Below are 19914 nucleotides of genomic sequence, written 5' to 3' on the forward strand. Positions count from 1 at the left end.
TATACTTCGCAGGTTTGTTCGCGGCGAAACCCGCGGAGTATAACAATTTGTCGCCAAAGAGACCAGCGAATATGAATGATCATGGTTGAAGTTTAATTATATAACATACCATTCGTGTGTAGGTAACAAAGTTACAGTTAAATTGGCGCGTGAAAAATCTTCCTTGAAGACAAGATATACGAGTGAAGAAACTTCTAGAATAGATTCGCCTACGAGATAAGAATTTCAATTAGCTAATAAAATTCAAAAAAAAAAAAAAAGCAAACCAGATGAAGAGCTGTATAATAAAAAAAAAAAAAAAATGGTTGGAGTAATATTCATCATTAAAAGTTTTAACGAAGGTGATCAACGCGACGTCCTGCAGGAATTAGAGAGAAAGACAATCTTGAAATACATATTTCATAAATTTTCTTTTGGTATTTACTCCGTTCAGTTCTCGGTAATCAACGGTGACTGCACGGGAAGGAGCGAAATTGAATCCTAGTCTCGGTAAGGCAGTAATTTATACGCGTAAATTATATCTCGGTAGTTATCGTACTATCGATTTTAAACGACAATCGACGAGCTGATGGGGTATAAAAAGAGGCGAGAGGGAGAGTCGCGCGACAGGACACACCGTGAATGTACGACGTTTAAAATAAAATCAAAAGTTAAAATTGCCCGAGAGAGGAGTAGCGCAACCCTCGCGTCTATCTCGGAAATTGTCCCTGGGGAACCGGAACCAAAATGAGTACGGAGAAAGCCTGACGTCCCAGACCTTTGGCGGTTGCCGTTCTTGGTCTTTGCCCCAGAAACAGGGGAACGATAAAAGAAACTGAAGAGCGCGAGAAAAAAAAATGACTAAAAGAAAATTTCTCGCACGCCGTTTCCCATTTATCGCGACAAGTGCAGATGTAAATAACGCGTAATTTAAGATGAAGTCTGTGGAACGAAACGTGAACGCTGCTGCAAGGCTCTATTATGTCGATCTTCAATGAGTTTCATCCAATAAGCAATTAGTGTTTCTTCGGCCGTGAAAGCTCTCTTCAATATCCTTCCTATCTAACGTACATATACCTAACCGTTTCGACAATCATAGTGTACCATTGATTGTACGAGAGCGCTAAGACTCGACGAATAGAAGGATTACTATCGGAGAAAATTGTGGGATCAACTTCGAAGCGAGCTTGAATTTGCTTTTCAAATCCCACCGGGGAAATAAGTTTAGCAAAATTCTAGCTGATCTGACTTTAAGGCGTGATCAGCGTTTAGTTTTTTCTCCAAGACTTCGCAGCTTCCCGATGAAAAACACTGGAAATCACGGTGACGTTCTTCTTTTTCCGTGAGCTTCTGAGAGACCGGAAAAACAGTCGTTAAGGGTGCAGTTAACGCGCCAGTGACGCCACACACCGTCAGAAATAAACATCACTCTTACTAATTCCGATCGATATCTTGAGCGATGAGAGAATTTCACTGTTGCAAAATGTTCCTGTAATTTAATTTAATCTAAAGTTTCAGAGTTCTGGGCTCTGGGACTCATCACTCTGCATCGAATCGATAAACCTTGCCTCCTTTATACTTGGGCAAGTAAATAGAAGGCAGCTCTCAACCCTACGTTGCAGGTTTTGGCGGTGTTCGAGAGCAGAGACTATCGGGCGTTTCGTGTTTTGAGTCTTCGGGCGGTGCCGAAAACTGTTTGGAAATTAATATTTTTTCGCACCATGAAACTCGTCGCTCAAGCCACTTAGAGGAGATTGAAAAACCAAGAGCTGATCGAATTACAATCTTTGATTATGAGAAGCCGCACAATAATCGAGGTGAGTCGAAAGTTCGAACTTTGGTAACTTCTGACGGTGTTTGTTGTTAGCTCAAGTTAAGTGCGTTACCGGAAGAGGAGAATGGATGGTGTTTCTTAACGTATCCTACCCACGTCTTGTCAATCGAGATGTGAAAGTGGCTAGAATCGAGGATGCATCAGGTGTTAAGTCCAGCCAGAACAGCGTCAGAATGGAAAAATTAAAAAACAGAGCTGTCAAGTCAATGATTGATTGAATTGGGTTGACTGATGAATTTTATCGAAAAGCTTTCGCCGAGGTATAGAGAAGAAATTGACAACGTTCAGTCATTAATAACAATCTGAGATGGTCAATGTCAAAGTCAGATTGTTGGACCAATTTTAGTGAATAAGTGAAAGGTTTTCAACGAAGAGTGAGATGTTTCATGGGAAAAAAATTCAGAATCGTACAATATAGAAAAAATTGTTGATAACCGAGTCCTGATCTCCGTGCAATCCTGTTGGCTTTTGATTTCTCCGAGGAGACATCGCTTTGACCCAATCTAACTTGACCAACCACAGCTGCGCTTGTCGAGTATTTATTTTGCAATTTTTTCGTTCAGACGTTATTTTGACTGTATACTGGATACATCCTCAAGTAACTAATCGCAACAGCGAGGGATGTAAAAGGTGTAATAGCGCCGGGTTGCCCGAGCACTTGAAGAGGAAGATGACGTCGGCTGTAAATTAGTGATGGGAAGTGTGCGCGCCAGGTCTTGGTAGACGCAAGACGCTGTTAATTGAGTTAGCAACTAATTAACATAAAATCAGTTGAGCAAGCAATTTAAGAGGGTCTTCGCCTCGTCAATCATGGGTCAATTCGATCCGAAAAGGGCGACCTGTTCGGCCAGAGCAACTCACGGTAGCCGGTGTTCTGTGTACAGGGGATGTTTGCCGTCGAGTGTTACTAAGAACGACCCCTAACCACCTTCCGCAACTACATGTACGCTATACACATAGCTATAACTGTGTACAGTATACAGGGCGCATGGTGAAGGAACGAGGCGACCCTGCAAGCAAAGATTAAGGTTTGCTCAACTTTATTCAGAATCAATATTAGCTTTAGCTTTCAATTTGAATTTACAATTTATGTCCACATTAGAGTGCTGGAACCTTGAATTATAACCACCCTGCAAGCATTAAACTAATTCTTTCGGACATGAACGATGCTAAACGGTTGATGGTCCTCTCAAGACCGTAGAGATCAGTATTTGTGCGTAAGAAGTCATGGAGGATAGGCATCGAATCGAATGAAATCAAGGGGGTTATAGGAGGGTGTCTTTTCATCACCGTCGATAATTCCCTTCTCTTCTTCCGACCGTTCCTCACATCGTTGAAAGGAAGCACATTTCATAAATCGACAGCTTTGATCTGTTTACAGATTGGAATTAGGAAGAGGTTGCGGAATTCGATTGGGATTTTGGTGGAATAATTTGTCCAGGATATTGATCCTAAATAGATGTATCAGGGGGGGGGGGGGGTTCAGAGTCAATCTGTTTTACGGACCGAGTACGGCCTGGATGATTGTTACTCCATTAGGCCGTACTCGGTCGATAAGGCAGATTGATTCAGAACCCCCTCTGGATATATTTACTATCGTAAACAATTTTGTTGATAAGGTGAAATCTGACGGTCAGATAATCCTCAGAAGCTAGTAGAGTCCGTTTTCGGCTGTATCTCGCAGGTGCAGGGAGTGATAAATCGCGGTAACACGAAACGATCTCTCAGGATAAGCAGGCGAGCCGTTGTTTTTGGAAATCGTGGAAGACAATCACCGAGACAATTGCTAGTCCAGTTCTCTCTCCGCTGTCCCTGAGCGCCGATTAAGATAAGCAATGAGAGTGCCGGACGGCAGGTTTACCCAGAAGATTGTCGAGTCTCACGCAACTGTATAGGAATGGCGTAAGGTAAAACGACGCTGCGCTACTGCTGTTTGACGTAAGCAAATTGTGTTCCCCGGTTAAACTCGATTATTAGAAACTAGTTCAAGGAGTTCACTAATCAAAGTCCGTCCTGTTTGATCAGGGACAATAATCAGTAAACTTTTGCGCTCGAACTGCTTCGCTCGGACGATCGAAGATGCCCGATAATCGATACCTTGGAAATACAAAGTCTGCTTGTGATATCGCCATTAAAGATGCTGCGGTAGGTGTATTTTGTCCGTACAGTATATGAACCGCTTACCCCTTTGTTCGTCACGTTCAATGGACGTTCGTTTACAATGGAGGAAACTGGGTGAGTTATTTCGGTGCGGCGAAGATAATTCGATATCATTCCATGGGTTTGACAGGTTCATTTGAATTGCTAGCGGTAGCTGCAGACACGTGGTAAACCATACAGCAGATCAAAACTAGTGATTGATAAGTTATCCTGGTTATATATTTGCACGATCGACTCGTATTTCAGGCGTGCATTTACTGGAGTGGAAGCTGACAATTCTTGAATGAATTTAGCAAACCTGTTACAAGACATCGCAGATTTCCGGTAATCATATTGCAATGAGTGCTCAGCGAATGCGGTTCGGATTGTTTGGTTACTAGTTGAAACCAGTCTTCATGAGCAGCTCGCGTAGCTCGAAAATACGAGTACTTACGCGGCTTGTTCAAACTCTTCAAAGGGAAAGGCGGTGGCTCTGTTTCGCTTTGGTTTCTTATCGGTGAAACTTTGCAGAAAGCTGTAACGGAGTTGAGGGGTTATTCCCGATGCTTTGGGTCAGTGCTGGGGCTCGTTCTCCACCGCGAAGCAAAAGATCGCCGAAAGAATTTTCCAGCTTCCTGTCTTTGATCCATGCAGCAGTGAAATCGTGGTCCATGATATCAGAAGCAGAGACGATACGAGCCCCCGGAGGCCTGGATATTTAAATTTTATCGCTGTCTGCTGCAGGGAGGTGTGCCGATATAAATATGAAAATGTTTGCATCACGCGAAGCCATTGGCAGGTCCGATTCAAATTCTTAGCTGTTCCAGAGGGTATTTTTGTATTGGATTAAAATACATCACAATACCTCAAGCTTCGACAGAGCGGTTTCTTCTGGCCAGCGGAACTTTCAAAATACGTACATTAAATTTTACATATACATGTATATAAACAGAATAAACACGCGCGCATATATTAGCGGAAGTTCGACCCGAATCACAGATCCGGTATTTCTTCCCGTAACAAGTTTCAATCAATTTCCGCTACACCGATCGGCAGGCTTAGGCAGATGTATACATGTCGCAGTGTTGCGGAGCTCTCGGCCTGTCGCGATATCATGCGAATCAAATTTATGCGAACATCCTGTTCTGCCTCCGCAGGGTTCGATAAATCAATTCTCAATCGTGGAAGCTTTGTCGAACGGCGAAGATCCTCCATTTTTATTATACTGATCGTATATTTTACTGCCTCTTCGATACTCTGCCAACCGATTGGCCAACCATAGTAACAGACAAGATCCTGCCCGAAAATCCTTCGATATCTCTCGAAATCAGAGCCCCACTTTCCTCGTTCGGCAGGTGAAAATATATACTTTCATCGGCTGCACGTGCCGATCTATGGTCGTATCGAACCAAGATTACAACGGGAATGACCTTCCCTCCAATTCGCCTCTCGAACAATTTTGCACAGTTTTCCCGTATATCGTCCCGTGCAGGATATCGACGTATGCATGAGACGACGACGATTTATCGCCGGTAGAAACTGATGCGACAGATCTGACAGACATACATATGGGACCCCGGAGTACCATGTCCTTGCCGCGGGGTTTCTCTTCTCGACGGCTTTCCACGGATTAATTTATCGTATTTTCGGCAAAGTAGTTCATAAATTTTTCATTAATTTTCCATTTCCTTTACATTACTGCGAGAACAGTTCTATTCGCTGCAGGATTGGCCAAACGAGCTAGAGAGAGAAGTCCTTTCTCTCGTTGCTGGACGTAGGTTCGATACAATGGAGGTGCGCGCATGTGCAACCTGATGATACCTAAAGTGCAACAGGATATTTAAGAGGTAAAAGGTAGCGATGCGGTGGCAAGGAATCGCCATTAACGGAGGGGAGAGCAGGGTCATCCCGTCGTCTGTACCTGGCAAAAGCCGCGTATAGCGAGTGGAATCCTAGCGCGAATTCTATGGTTGCGGGATCCATTATCTACAGAAGGATCTCTCTCCGGGGCGCGGAGAGCTCACCTAAAACTTTTATTGTTATTTGGCAACGTCTTGTTACTTTCCGCGGCGTGGAATGAACCTCTCTGAGGACGAGGCGTCTGCCCCCGGGGGCTGCAGTCGCACTCCGAGACTCACTAAATTGCTTTTAGATCTCGGCTTCCCCATGCTAGTTACACTGACCCGTATAACAGTATTTCGCACGTTGGCAAAATAGAAGGCAGGAAGGAAAGAAATTAAGAGACACGAAGTGTTCTTGTAGAGTTGAAAAGTAGTTCATCATCACGGATTAAGTGAGCACATCAACCTGGCGTTATCGTATTTTCTTTTTTTTCTATCAATCGCTACCACTTCTCTTCAATATCTAACAGCTATCATAACGAAAAATTAAAACATATTCCTTAGACTCCGTGGGGCTGAATTCATCCTTCATTGCAACTTTGAGAAACCAATATGGCCGCCGTTGACGCCTTCGCAATGTAGTTTCAACTAATGTAGGTTAAGTTTCAGAAGTCGTAAAAAAAGCTCTTAAATACCGACAATTTAGCCTACATGCATTAATCGTCTGTTGTGCAGGTTAGCTTTTAGACAGTTGCTTGCGTGAACGACGTAAATATTATCTGTGGCTGATTCTGCGCGCGTTAGTCAGCTTGATAAAGATAGAGAGACGACGTCGCGAGGCAATTTTTCATCATTGGCGGGAGATTGAGAGCAGCGAGGTATGTCGGAGCGATAGAAAATTTATAAAGTGTTTGGTTGTCGGGTTGGATGCAAAATGAATACGTGATGATCCATGGAAGTTGTCACCTCGTACCCGTTTAAACCCTTAAACCTATATACGTTGAATTTTCACGAGCTTAGCAGAAGCTCCTGCGTATTGTGCTTCGAGTCTGATTGTTCGTTATTGATTGTTCTTAGGTTAGAGATATTACGTATAATCTGAGAAGGAGGATGAGGATAGAGGATGAACTTGCTGGGTAAGCGAGATGAAAAATTCTGAATATCGCTTCCTTGTCGGTCGAAAGATAATTCCCCGAAGCGCAGGTTATTCAGAACGGATCTCAGTTTGCCTCAAGTTGTGTAATCGGCGTCGGGGGTTCTTGAATATGGCGGACGACGATCATCTTCAAGAATTCGCACCCGTCATATTGTACCGATAACACTGGAACTAGTTTAATTAAGTACGGTTTAGCGGCTGACAATCAGCAACCCGGAACCCATGTAAATACCGAGACACGCTCTCCAAGGCGCCTGGAATAACATTAGCCGCTTCGTGACGCGTCTCAGAGTTTACCTTGGATTTCTCTAGACCAAGTTGGATTTGGAACGTCATTCTTAGGTATGCGAGAAAAAACAAAAAATCTGAACGAAAATAATTACGTCGGAATGAGCTGTCGCATTATCCGAGAATATGAATGAAACTGCAATTTTGGATGTACTGGGCTTCATATAATTTTTTCCAATTCCAATGCACAATAATTAATACGTCTTAAGAACCATATCAGTTTTATGAAAACAATCATTTTTTTAAACTCTGTTTCATTTCAGTCACATTTTAGGAAAAACAAATGATACGTTACAAATTTTGATGATGTCTCCTGAAACGACTGACTTATATTTTATTCTCTCATTTGTTGAAATAAAAGAAGACATTTCGATCCGTGAACAGAAGGGATTCAATTTTTTCACCAAAAGTCGTATCACTTGGTAGCAACGTAGCTAAAATTGTCCAGAAATCGATTCTTACGATAAAATAATTCTCGTTTTGTTATTATTATCAATATTTGTACACGTGAATTATCATAATAACTGCAATATACTGCTTTTGCATTACTTCTAAAAAATAAAATATCACGATTTTTATACAGTATTTCATCAATTGTTACGCATATTTTAAAATTGTGTAGCTTCTGCTGGCCAGTCGGTCAAGAAACATGCAGGCACTTCCAGTAGCTTCGGTAGTTCGGTCCGGTTCGTGGCATTCGAACTTGTCCGACGCTGTTGGCGACAGCAATCGGTAAATATCGGTGAGTGTTGTGTTTATCCGCCACACGGATCACATTCCGACCGGTCGGGACATGCGCGTAGTTCGCTTTCGACTAGCGGAAGAGCGCGACGTATTTTGACGCTTCGGAACTCGATCGCGTCGTTTGCGTTGTATCGCGTAATTCGATCGATGCATGTGCCTATTCCTACCTACTTCGTTTATTTAGAGTTTGGTTAATATTTGAATGATGGAATTGTCGATGGTTCTAGATTATAAATGACGACACAGTTTAACTCCGAAGATATTTTTATTGTACTACCTTTCAACCAACGACTTGCGGGACAGTGTGAACTACCAACCTAGTAACTAGATGTTACTAACATCACACACTACTAAATTGACATTCACTGTTTAGCACTAGAATACCACACCAGTCGAAATGACAGTTCTTTAAAAATATAAACATAATCTGTTATTGAAGACCAGTATTTTCACTGGATTTGGTAGAAATGGTTTTGTCTTTATTGTTGTTAATACACGAGCCGCGGACGTGTGTACGGTTCAATGAGAAAACTAGTTGAACCTCGAGTCATGGATATTGGAACAGTCTGGAAATATTGGAGGTTAGTTTTGTGTTTTGTTTTCGTTGTTATGCGTGACTTCGGTTGTTTGATAAAGTCGCGTGAGGTACCGCTTCTGCTGTTTAGCCTATTCATTTTCGGTGAATCCTTTTCGACTGTTTTTGCGAGTTAGGACTGCAAGCTTGTCTGGTCGGATTAGCAGTCTGTAAATACATAGGCAGGAGGTAAGACTACATATTTTGCTCTGGGCAAGTTGATAATACTTCAGGGTAAACTTTCGACTCATGGTAAGCATTTTATGACGAGAAAAAGCTTTAAGAATCATTTGCCAGTTCAGATTAGGTTGTTAAAAAAGTTGTTATAGAAAATCGAGAATTTGAAGAAATCTTTGATTTTATGCTAATTTTAACTATTACTACAGATATGTGTGGCAAAACTTCTATGGTCATTTTTTGACCATACGTATAATACAAAAATTTAGTTTATTCAAATTGATGAATACAAAGGGTTGACGTAACCTAATATACTATAATACACTTAATATATTAACACAGTGTTCTTGTCTTTCATTTCATTACAGGGATGAATTGAGATGCAGGATTATCAGCAGTGGCTACCGCTAGCAGTGATCTGAATTCCGAAGTAACTCGATCAATGAATTTTTTAAAACAAAGTGAAAAGTGAACCACTTATTTCACTAAACTGAAGTGAAAGGTACGTAATCGATATGATTTTTAATAATCATGAAGCTTTTAATCTTGAATTATTTCATCATTCAATTTCAACCGATGTTGAATTTTGCTCGCCATTGCAGTTTGATGTACTTATTCAATAGTTGTGCTTATTATTATAAAAATGTCAAGTATATTATCTGACTAAATAGTCTGTAACATTCTTCTTACAGTGCGACGAGTAAGTTTGACTTCAACGTTGGATTTGGACCGACAGTACGAGATTATCTGCTTCTAAAGTAGATCCTAAAAGAGGTGAGAATATCTTTTAAATAGTTTTTTGAGAATTTGATGCGGTTGATTTGAATCCAAGTTTTTTTCCCCTAGACAAAGGTAATTGATTAACGAACTGCAAGTCTCTATTCTAAAAGTTGCCGTCGCTTGCTGAATTAATTCCAATTTCATCGTCAATTTTTTTTTCCAGAGTTGAGCAGAGACATCAGAATAACTCATCCATTACTGGCTGGTGAGTTGCATGTTTTAAGTTATTGGTGTTTTCCCTGGAAATCGTCTCTCACGTAGTGTGATGGTAACAACTGTTACACAGATCTTCGACCTGTTAGCTGCATGAATAGGCTCATTTGCGATCGCAACGGAGCTAGATTTTAATTCGAATTATTTATTTGCAATTGATCTTACTGTAACTTACGTGAAGTTAGAAGATTTGTACGTTGCTGAAAGTGGAACGAGCATCGCGACAGGTAACCACCGCTTACTCAGCATTCGCGAGAAAGAATTGTGTTACAGTTACTGATAGAATCTACGTTCGAATTTGCTGTCGACGCTGTCATTTAAGCGGTGGATTCTCCTGGAGCTTACTTACGTCCACAAAATTGTTCAATAGATGAAATTTCGAAGTCTGGCAAAACATTGAGCGATAAAATTATATGCTATGTCTTGAATCGTTTTCTATTTTTTATCAGTCAATAGGTACCGATAAACAGCAGACTCAGCTCGTTTTGAAAAATGGTGATAAAGATACAGGATGTTTCTAATCTATTTTACCAACTGTTAATAATCGTTAGTAGTCCTTTAGCAATCGTTGAAATAATATATTGAGAGTTCGAAAAAGGAGACTAAGCTATATCCCATCTGCTGTCCAGTCAAATAACTTTGTAAATGTATATTTCGTGAATTTTTATGGGTAAAAAGTCGATCAAGCATCTGCTTTGTGAGACGCCTTGACGAGACTCTATACCGGCTTTGCGGAATGGTACACTTTGTGTATATTTCATCAGAGTTTCCTTTTCGCGGAGCGTTTCGCCGATGGGGATACCACGATACTGTATCGTCTCCTCGGTTACGGATGGTCTCGGAGCTTTGCCCATTTACCCAAATTGCCGCACTGGACCGAACTGATTCACGCGCTTAAGACATGTCTTTCCAACCTCCTCCACGCCTAGAGAGGGCTGGGTTGGCAGAGATCGTATGGCGCGGGCGGTTGGATTAAGAGCGTCTCGGGGGGTAAATTTTGAAATGTTGAGCTTTACTAGCCGGTGTAGTCAAACAGACAGTTTACATATTAACAGGAATGGCGTGTACTGTTCTGTGTATATACAGATCGATCAAAGCCTTCAAAATCTACACCTGACAATCAAATTGTCATCTTTTTATTATCATATTTCGAGGTTCACATTTGTCGATATCATCTGGTATTGCAGCTGGCTTGTCACCAACTTTTGTAATTCGCAGCGTCAACCGATCACAGACATTTTTCTCCTCAAACATATAAAAAACTCGCTATAATTAGAGTCTCCAGACAGTTTGCAAACTTGTAAATTTCAACGATGTTCAATGTCTCATTTTTTTTTTTGTCATTCCGCGACGATATTTCAGTCCTTATTCAATCCAATTATTTAATCGTTATCGATCATTATTTCATTCAGTTGATCTCTGTGATCGTCTGAATGGGCAAAATGCATCTCTGGACCCTATATCGCGTTCTATGATACGCTAGATGGGTAGAGATGCTGAGCTCGAAGACTTTGCGTCGAAGAAGACCGCCGACCGTCATGCCACACAATAACGCTTACCTTCGAACCTTCCTCCCGGACTTGATTTGCATCTGAGAACGACAATCCGTATCGCTGTGTATAGGATTTAAAGAGACGTAGATACGGATAGTGTTTTTAAAGAATTTTGTGAATAGTCTCAACAGATTAGTCGGTCGTGTCTGTTTACGTGGAGATTAATCGTGCAAATCGAACGCGCCGTGTGCGCGACAGTTTCGAAAACGATATAATACGAAACATTAAAGCACATCTGCTGAGCTTTCAGTTGCTCATTGAATTCTGTGACGACTAATGAAGTTATTCAAGTTTTGCCGCGCCTTTCGCGCGTTGACTTAATACTTTTTAATTCTAAGGAAAAGCGAATCGATCATAAAGTGCGCCCAATGCGCGAGGACAGAACTGATTTTTCCAGTTCTTGATCACCTGACTTTTTGTTAGAATTTTCGCCTTCTAGTTTTGTGTTGCAGGTTCTGAAAATTAATTATATGTCTATCTGTGTAGGTATGCAGCAATAGTCAAAATATAATTTGTAACGTGAAAATTCAGTGCTTATACCATAAACCAATAGCCATTGTATTTTTTTTTGTCATCGTTTATTTCCATTCTAATTGAAGATTTTTCTTGATCTTCGTATTTGCTTGGTCTTATCGCGTACCGGAGGAAAAAATATTGTTAATTTATTGTAGCCATTGGTCAATTGAGTTAAATTTTTCTTTTTCACGGTAAGAAATTTCTCAAATATGGAATATCATTCTGTCCGCCAATTCTGTGCTTGAATTCACAATTATCGTGACTACAAAGTACTGAGACATTTATTCAGATTTCTTTTTCATGTCCACGGTTGCCTTTCTCTCTTTGTCAGAAGACGCAGTTTTATACGGAGATCCGGATGATCCGTTACCTATGTCGATACCCTTTCATCGGTTGGTCCCTCTGATCATTTCACTGTAGAATTCTGCTGATCCTTCGTTTTATAGTGATTATGTTTCGACTCCTTTTTGACCTTCTTCTCGACGACTGTTGTATCATCTTTCAAAAAGATAGACGCCAATGTTTTGTAGTAACTGTTGTTTCTGTCCTGAGTTTACAACTTTCGAGTGTATTTCGGGAGGTTCTACACTCATTGTGTTTCTCCGGCTGGAAAATAACGAAGAAACAAAACTTGCTGATAAATTTCTTTAAAAAATGTGTATAAAAATCCTGTCAATCTCTTTTTACAAACATATAATAAATAGGTGAAAATAAACCCGTATCAAAAATTAACGATTTTCATATTATTGTATACTTGACCTGCCGTATGAAGTAAATTCCATGAATGTTTATTTGAAATGTTCAGGAAACGGAGGCAGAGGTAAAAATCAACATAACTTGGGGGCACGCAGAGACTGGTTGAAAAATTATTTCATACGATGAATAATTAGTTGGCCAGTAAAGAATACAAAAGCTGTAATGCGCCGTGGGCGAAGAGACAGGAGGGGTTATTTTTTTTCTCTCCCGTCTCTGTACCTACGTACAGATGTATGGGTGTGGTAGGTCTGTAGATAACGATGATCATCAACGTTCCATTTCACGCCTGACCACCTTTGCAGCCCGCGTAAAAGTTTCTGCATTCGCGTTTTCCCCAAGATCTTTATTGCATCAAGCTCCAGTTAGCTTTGTTCTACCCAAGTTATCTTTGGCTAATGCGTGTGAGTGTGTATATATATATGGGGAATCCTATGCGAAGCTGACAAACGTATGACCCTCACGATTTTTGATTTTGTTGAGAAATTTTTATTCAATCGTCCTAACTTTGAAAGAATACCCGGAATTTTTTTTTTTAATTTTTTACCCAACCGATTATTTAATAATAAATATTTAAAGTAATTTTGAAAAGGTACCGTTTTTCAAATTCTTACTAACTGTATGTTCTATTCCGAACATTTCAAGATCGGGCCCACGATGAATCGATTTTTTTCTATTTTTCTTAGCCTTTTCAAATTTTTTGTTCGACTAAAACGTTACTTGAACCTACGGTCTGAAAATCCTAGAGAAACCTGAAAACTTTTGCTTTTCACTTCGAACATTTCTGGACCGGTTTCATCGCGGAGTGATTTGAAAAATTCGGCTTTTGAGAAATTTTGGAGAATTTTCAAAGCTATTAAACAGTTTTTTAATTTGAATAGAAAACTCAAAAATGTAGAAAAAAAAAGAAATGGAAAAAAATTCGGTCCATCGTAGGCTCGGTTTTGAATTGTTAGAAATAGAAAATAGAGAGCTTGAATACCTATACACTTTAAATACCTATAAATAATTAACCAGTTGAATAAGAAATATTAAAGTACTCGCAGTTGGAACAAATGCACCAAAAATTGTGAACAAAATCAAAAATGGTGAGAGCCAGACGTTGATTAGGTTCTCATGGAATTCCCCATTTATATATATACACATCGTGGTATCCTTTTTGTCTTTATATTTTTTTCCAATTTCTTTTTTACTTCAGTTCTTTTCTCTACGCTTTTCTCCATTTTCTCTTCACTCAACGTGAATTAAAAGGCTCGGTCTGGGAAATACTGGCTGGCTTTCGGCGAGTCGAATATGAACTCGCTAACGAGGTCCTAGCTAGACAGTAAAAAACGTAAATTGAAATATGGAGAACGAGAGGAATTAGGCGGTGCCTAATATCTAGAAAAATGTGCATAATTAAATAATTACCTTTACGTTCGGGTTAAGTGTTTTATTAAGGTAATTTGTCAAAAAAAAAAAAAAAAAAAAAAAAAAAATGGTAAGAAAAACAATTATCCTGAAATTATTAAATGAAATTTACACTTATTTGAATTAAGAAAATACTTCTTTCTCCATACTTCGTCGCTCTATTCTGTGTAATATTCGAGGCAATTTTTTTTTAAACCTTATTTCTCCCTTTTGGTTTCCGAAAGAAGTAAAGGACAAAAGTAAGAGAGAGGAAGAGTCAAGAGTGTCGGTGGTATGAAAATTGACTTTGTTGTTTTTAGTTTGATCTGTTCACTTTCACCATTTCATTCGTGATCGACGTGTTTCGTTGACAAATGCCTTAGGGATCGCTTATTCGGGGCTTGAAGCCGCTCGCGTGACTCTCGCACCTAATATATTACATATTATATACAATACATATATGTACGTATACATATATGGGGCATTCCACGCCAACTCGGAGAGTGTTAAACCTCGATCATCTCAAAATCATTTCATGTTTTTTTCTAACATTCTACTCGGTAAAAAACGTGATCTGAATTTTTTTCAAATTTTTTTATTGAATTGTTTATTTTTTATAAATATTTGAAGTCGATTGCGAATGCTCATTTTTTTAAATCTGAAAAAATTCTCAAAAATCTAGTGAATGATACAAACCACTTCCTGTCAAGGAAAACGTGGGCCGAATTTTTTACTATTTTTTTATCATCTAATTCGCAATTTTGATATTCTTAAACCCAAAATTATCTTTACTCACTACAGTGTCAAAATTTCAAAATTCCGAATTAGATGATAAAAAATAAGAGAAAAAAAATTCGGCCCACGTTTTCCTTAACGAAGGGTGTTTTGTGTCATTCACTGAATTTTTTCAAATATTTATAAAAAATAAACGGTTCATTAAAAGAACTAGAAAAAAGTTTAGGTCGTGTTTTTTACCGAATAGAATGTTAGAAAAAAACATGAAATGATTTTGAGATGGCCGGGGTTTAACACTGGTCGACTTGGCATGGAATACCCCATACATATATATATATTTTCCAATTTCTGCAAGTTAGGCCGTAGGAGTTATTTGGGAATAAATAAACTTGACGGTTTGCAAGACTGGGGTTGTTGGTATGTGTCCTTGAAACGCGTTCGGTACAGCAGACGAGAGATTCCTTCGGGGTAAACCGCACGTCGTCGGGGGTCGATTTCCGCAAAATTAAACGCAAAAATGAGTTTCGATACCGGAATTATACACTTGAAGGGTTTCAAAAGCTCTCGCGCAGCCGCTGCGAAGACGAGCGAAAGATTTTCTTCACTCCTGAAATGCCGAGCGGCGGTTATCTATACGTATACACATACGTACATACACTACCTTCACATACCTCACCTGTTCACTTCTTTCAATTTCGTATCGAATTTATCACGGTAACGTACAAACTTTCCTCCTACGAAAAAATTCCCCTCCCCTACATCCGCGTTTTTCTATTCTTTTTTCCTCTCATGCTTTTTCAGCCTCTTCTTCTCTTTCTCGACTATAGATATATTATGCCTTATCCCATTTTTCATCAACAGGCTCTTCTCTGTGTGTATATATATATATATATGTGTGTATCTATAGTGTATATACTGACTTTGAGCGAATTATTTCTTACCTCGGCAGAAATGCACCCCTTATAGCCCTCTGCACTCAAGGGAATTAGCGTTCACACTCGGCCATCTTGCAATTTTTCTGTCTCTAATTTCTTCCCATATCTATCGATACTGTTTGACCACCTTGACTTGAGATCTAACGGATTAAGCCGTATTCTTAATTTATCGCGCTCACTTTAAGTGCTTGTATCGGTATAAATATTCACTCATTTTCAGCCACTCGAATCGCATGATTTCCACACGGATGGTAAATATTCGGATTTTTTTTTTCTTCAAACAATGCAATGCAATTTTCCAAAGATGTTTAACTTTGGTTACGCTAAAAAACTATTACCGAATTGGCGTAAAAATGATCGGATGGTAATTTGGAAATTCCTAATTTATCATATTCAGTATCGCTTGATCAGTTTTTTGAACCGATAAAAAGAAGCGTAAAAGGTATATTGCTTTTCTGCTCGCGAGTACGAAACCAATTAAGTCTCATTCAACTTGCTTTCATCTGGAATTATATTGTCCCGAGTCGTGCCAACGATCAGTGATTGAAATAAGTCTATTTACACAAAACTTTCATTCAAATACACATTCATCAACAATAAGAGGTTATTCCAATCGATTTCGAAAGTTCGGTTTTACAACATTTTTATACACTTATGTGATTTACTAATGAAGTCGGATCGATCATACTAAAGTTCAAAGTTTCTGAGTATGAGTTTTCTATAATTTAAAATGATCTACACTGATCGTAATTTCGATGTATTATGAATCGTCTGAAGTCTTGACGTTCTCTTGAAGTTCTCTTATGGTAACTGTACGTCGGTAAGTTTATCGGCTATAACGTAAGATTATATCGATCGTTATTGAAAATCAGAGAAAACCCTGAGAAAACAAACTTCCGGTTCTTCATTTATTACATAAACTCACTCGCATTTATCTTATGGCTGCTAATTTGGACTAACCAATAGCAATTTCGCTCACTCGACTTCTGCATCGGTCGACGAATAGGGGTGCGGAAAAGAGGGAGAGGGAGCGAGTGAGAGGGGCGAAGGGGTGAGGAAGATAGCAAGCGTATGCAAATAAAGCGGCGGGCAATCGCGCACCCTTTCGTAATTGTCTTGTTTGAAACCTGTGGAACCGTTTTACGCGGAACGGGCGGCACCATGCGATCCAGGGACTTTAATCGTCGCGAAAGAAGTCAGGGAGAATCTGGTAAAAAAAGGAAATTACTGAAAGAACTAAGAGAATAGTTTTATATTGTATACGAAGATATGTTGTGCCTGCTCGCAGCGCGCGCGATTCAATTTGCTTAATTTCGATTGGCTGACATCCATGCTCGCAGCCTGAAGCAAACTTTCACTGGCAAGGAAAAAATCCCTAGAATCGAGCGGTTGACAAGTAATAGTCAACCGCGGTGTAAGTATACATGGTGTGTCTATGAATGCAACTTCTTTCTCGGAAGAAGTTTCTCACTCGCTTTGGTCTGAAGTTGAGTAAATTCGTTACCAACCGCGTCAAAATACCCTAGATCGCTGGTGATTAATTGTTGTGAAGTTTAACTCTGCATGGAGAAAAGATGAACGAGTCTTATGAGCGTCTAAAGCATCACGATGGCGTTACCGATCAGCGTAGCTTTCGCCAGAAAAATAATTCCCTAACAATATGGGGACTTCTTTTGACAGTTGGTACAAACTTACTCAAGGGCTTTGGTATCGAAGGCAGGGGGGTATCGTGGATTTCTAGGCATGTATCACACCACGCAGTCAACCATAACCTCTCGCTTCTCAGGGTTACGCTGCCTGCTATGCTAGTAACATTTTTACAAAGGTGGTGCGTGCGTATAAACTAGACGGCGAGTGGCTCCGTTCGAGACAACCTTTCGGTATACACAAGTAATATTTGTTATTACATTACTTTAGTGTACTTATGATGTGCTAGTTATTTTTTTTCCTTAATATTAATGCAAAAAATATCAATATGTTCTCTAATTGCACATTTTACGCACGTTACGTTACACAAATTATATATACATAGAAATGTAAGGAAGATATTTGAAGAATTTTTATTCTCGGAATTCTCACCGGTACGCGAGTTGAATGTTTACCTCATTGAAATAATATGAGAGAAATTGTTATTTTTATTTTTTTAACCCTCCTATCTCCGCTTTCCCTTCAACAAGATTAAACATTTTTCATTAAATAACACAGCGGCGTTACGTTAGGTATAAAATACCTGAGTATTACGCTTTGTTCCACACACTGATTACTGAAAAAACATCATCTTTTGTGTACCTTATAATAATGTCTCTTTTATTATTCGTTGAAATTAATGATTACGTTACAGGGGACGCGAAATTCACGGAAACGAACAAAGGAGGTAACTTGTCAAAATTCATTTCGATTCAACTCACAGATTTGACATACTGTGGCTCTGAGCGTTGGGTATAGATCATGTTATAGATACAAAGTACTTGCGTATCGGTTAAATCATTTTTATTTTTTAATAATACTACACATGAAACAAATTTAACATCATTTCCCGGCGCTCGCGGTTCTTCACCATTTTTATTCATTGAATTCTTTTATCTTCCCTTTAACTACATTCTCCCTTCTCTGTTTTTATTTCATTCTTTTCCCTCGTGTTTCACGTCTTGTTATTATTCATTATTTTATTATTTTATTTTTTCTCGTTATCATCATTCCCTGGGTGGTGGTTAGTTTTGTTTCTGTGAAACAACGCGTACCTACCGGCGGACAGACGGGAAAGCAGGCAGGCGGGCGGGAAGATTCAAAACGAATTATGCTAAGTTAAGCGGTTTTTAAGTCGGTGGAAAGACAAAATAACTGTGAATGTAATGGTGTCACAGCTGTTTTGGCATCTTGTGTGAAATCGTAGCTAAACGGTGCACTGCGAACTACACTTAATTCCACTTTACAACGAAACTTTTTAGTACCCATGCATTTTAGAGCTGCGGCATGCACTTTTGTCCATTCTTTCGCATGGATATACCCATGATGATAAGCAACGATGATTATATACAAAGTACATCAAATCTGAAATGAAAAAGAAACGGAGATTTAGAGAAAAGGCTGTTGCACTGGCAACGAGAAAATTTTCATTCATTTGTAGTTAGTAGAAAAGTATATTCAAATGGGTATCGTCATAATATCGGTTCTGATATTGGTGGTGTACAAATTACGTTTCAGTCTTGTTACACTTGTCAATATGTATAAGTGACTATTTTTTTCACTCAAGTGAAAAGAATAGTTAAACTTTTTTTCTGGCTACAGCTTCGAAATCCATTTCCATTTTGTACCCTGAACAATGTTTTCGAATTTTGTGAAAAATGAAACAAGTCAAGGGTTGCTACAATAGCAACCAAAATTAGACATTTTTGTTAATCCAATTTTGCAAAAGCTTGCAGTTATGATACTGACTCAGTATTTTCGCTCTTTTCGTTATAACCGCACCGGATGTCCGTCCGAGTACATAAGGAAGTGGTACCTTTGATAAATCCTTGCGAGGGTGAAATTAGGACGAGAGAAGGTCGCGGAAGCGTGTACAAGGCATACATATAAAGTATCATATATCTACACGAGAAGAGGATCGTTGATTCGATAAAAGAGGGCTGAGGTTACGCTGGTGGGCAGGTTCACCTCTGTGGGATACGTCGGGTCACCTTGGCTTTTGGCGGCCCTCGCGATGCGATGGTCGCGAGGGACGAATGGTAATGGCGTCGTAAACTTGGAAATTACACCCAAAATATAGGCACCCCAGCATCCGCGGGGGGTGAGAATCGTTTGAGATCGTTAAAGCGTAGCAATGCAATTATACGGCTGTACACACAGGGTGTATCCGTTCGAATCTATTTTGTCAAACACTTTGGTAACCCATGGTTTCCAAATTCCCACGCGGAGAAATTTGGCGGGATAGAGTTTTACATGCATATTAAGATTGCGATTCATTTTCAAGGCTTTTAAAAGATCGAGTCTTTTCAATACACATTGGATTCAAAAGAATATGAAGACAACTTGTTTTGAGGGAGAAAAAACCGACGGAAACGGAGAATATCTGAGACCTTTGATCTCCCCAAGTAATCTCGTTCCATTTCAAACAATTATTAAAGAACCAGTCCGACTGAATATGAAGTTTAAAACTGTTATTGCTACCGAAAATTATCTCATAACGATAACGTTTCACGGTCAGAGTGTGGGGAACGTGAGGTTAGGTTGGAAAATTGTTGGAACAAATGCGTAACGAGATAAAGGATTAAAAAGTCTCACTGAAGCTAGTCTAGTTACATTACGAAA

Source organism: Diprion similis, chromosome 10, assembly GCF_021155765.1.
Source record: "Diprion similis isolate iyDipSimi1 chromosome 10, iyDipSimi1.1, whole genome shotgun sequence".
Taxonomy (NCBI): Eukaryota; Metazoa; Arthropoda; class Insecta; order Hymenoptera; family Diprionidae; genus Diprion; species Diprion similis.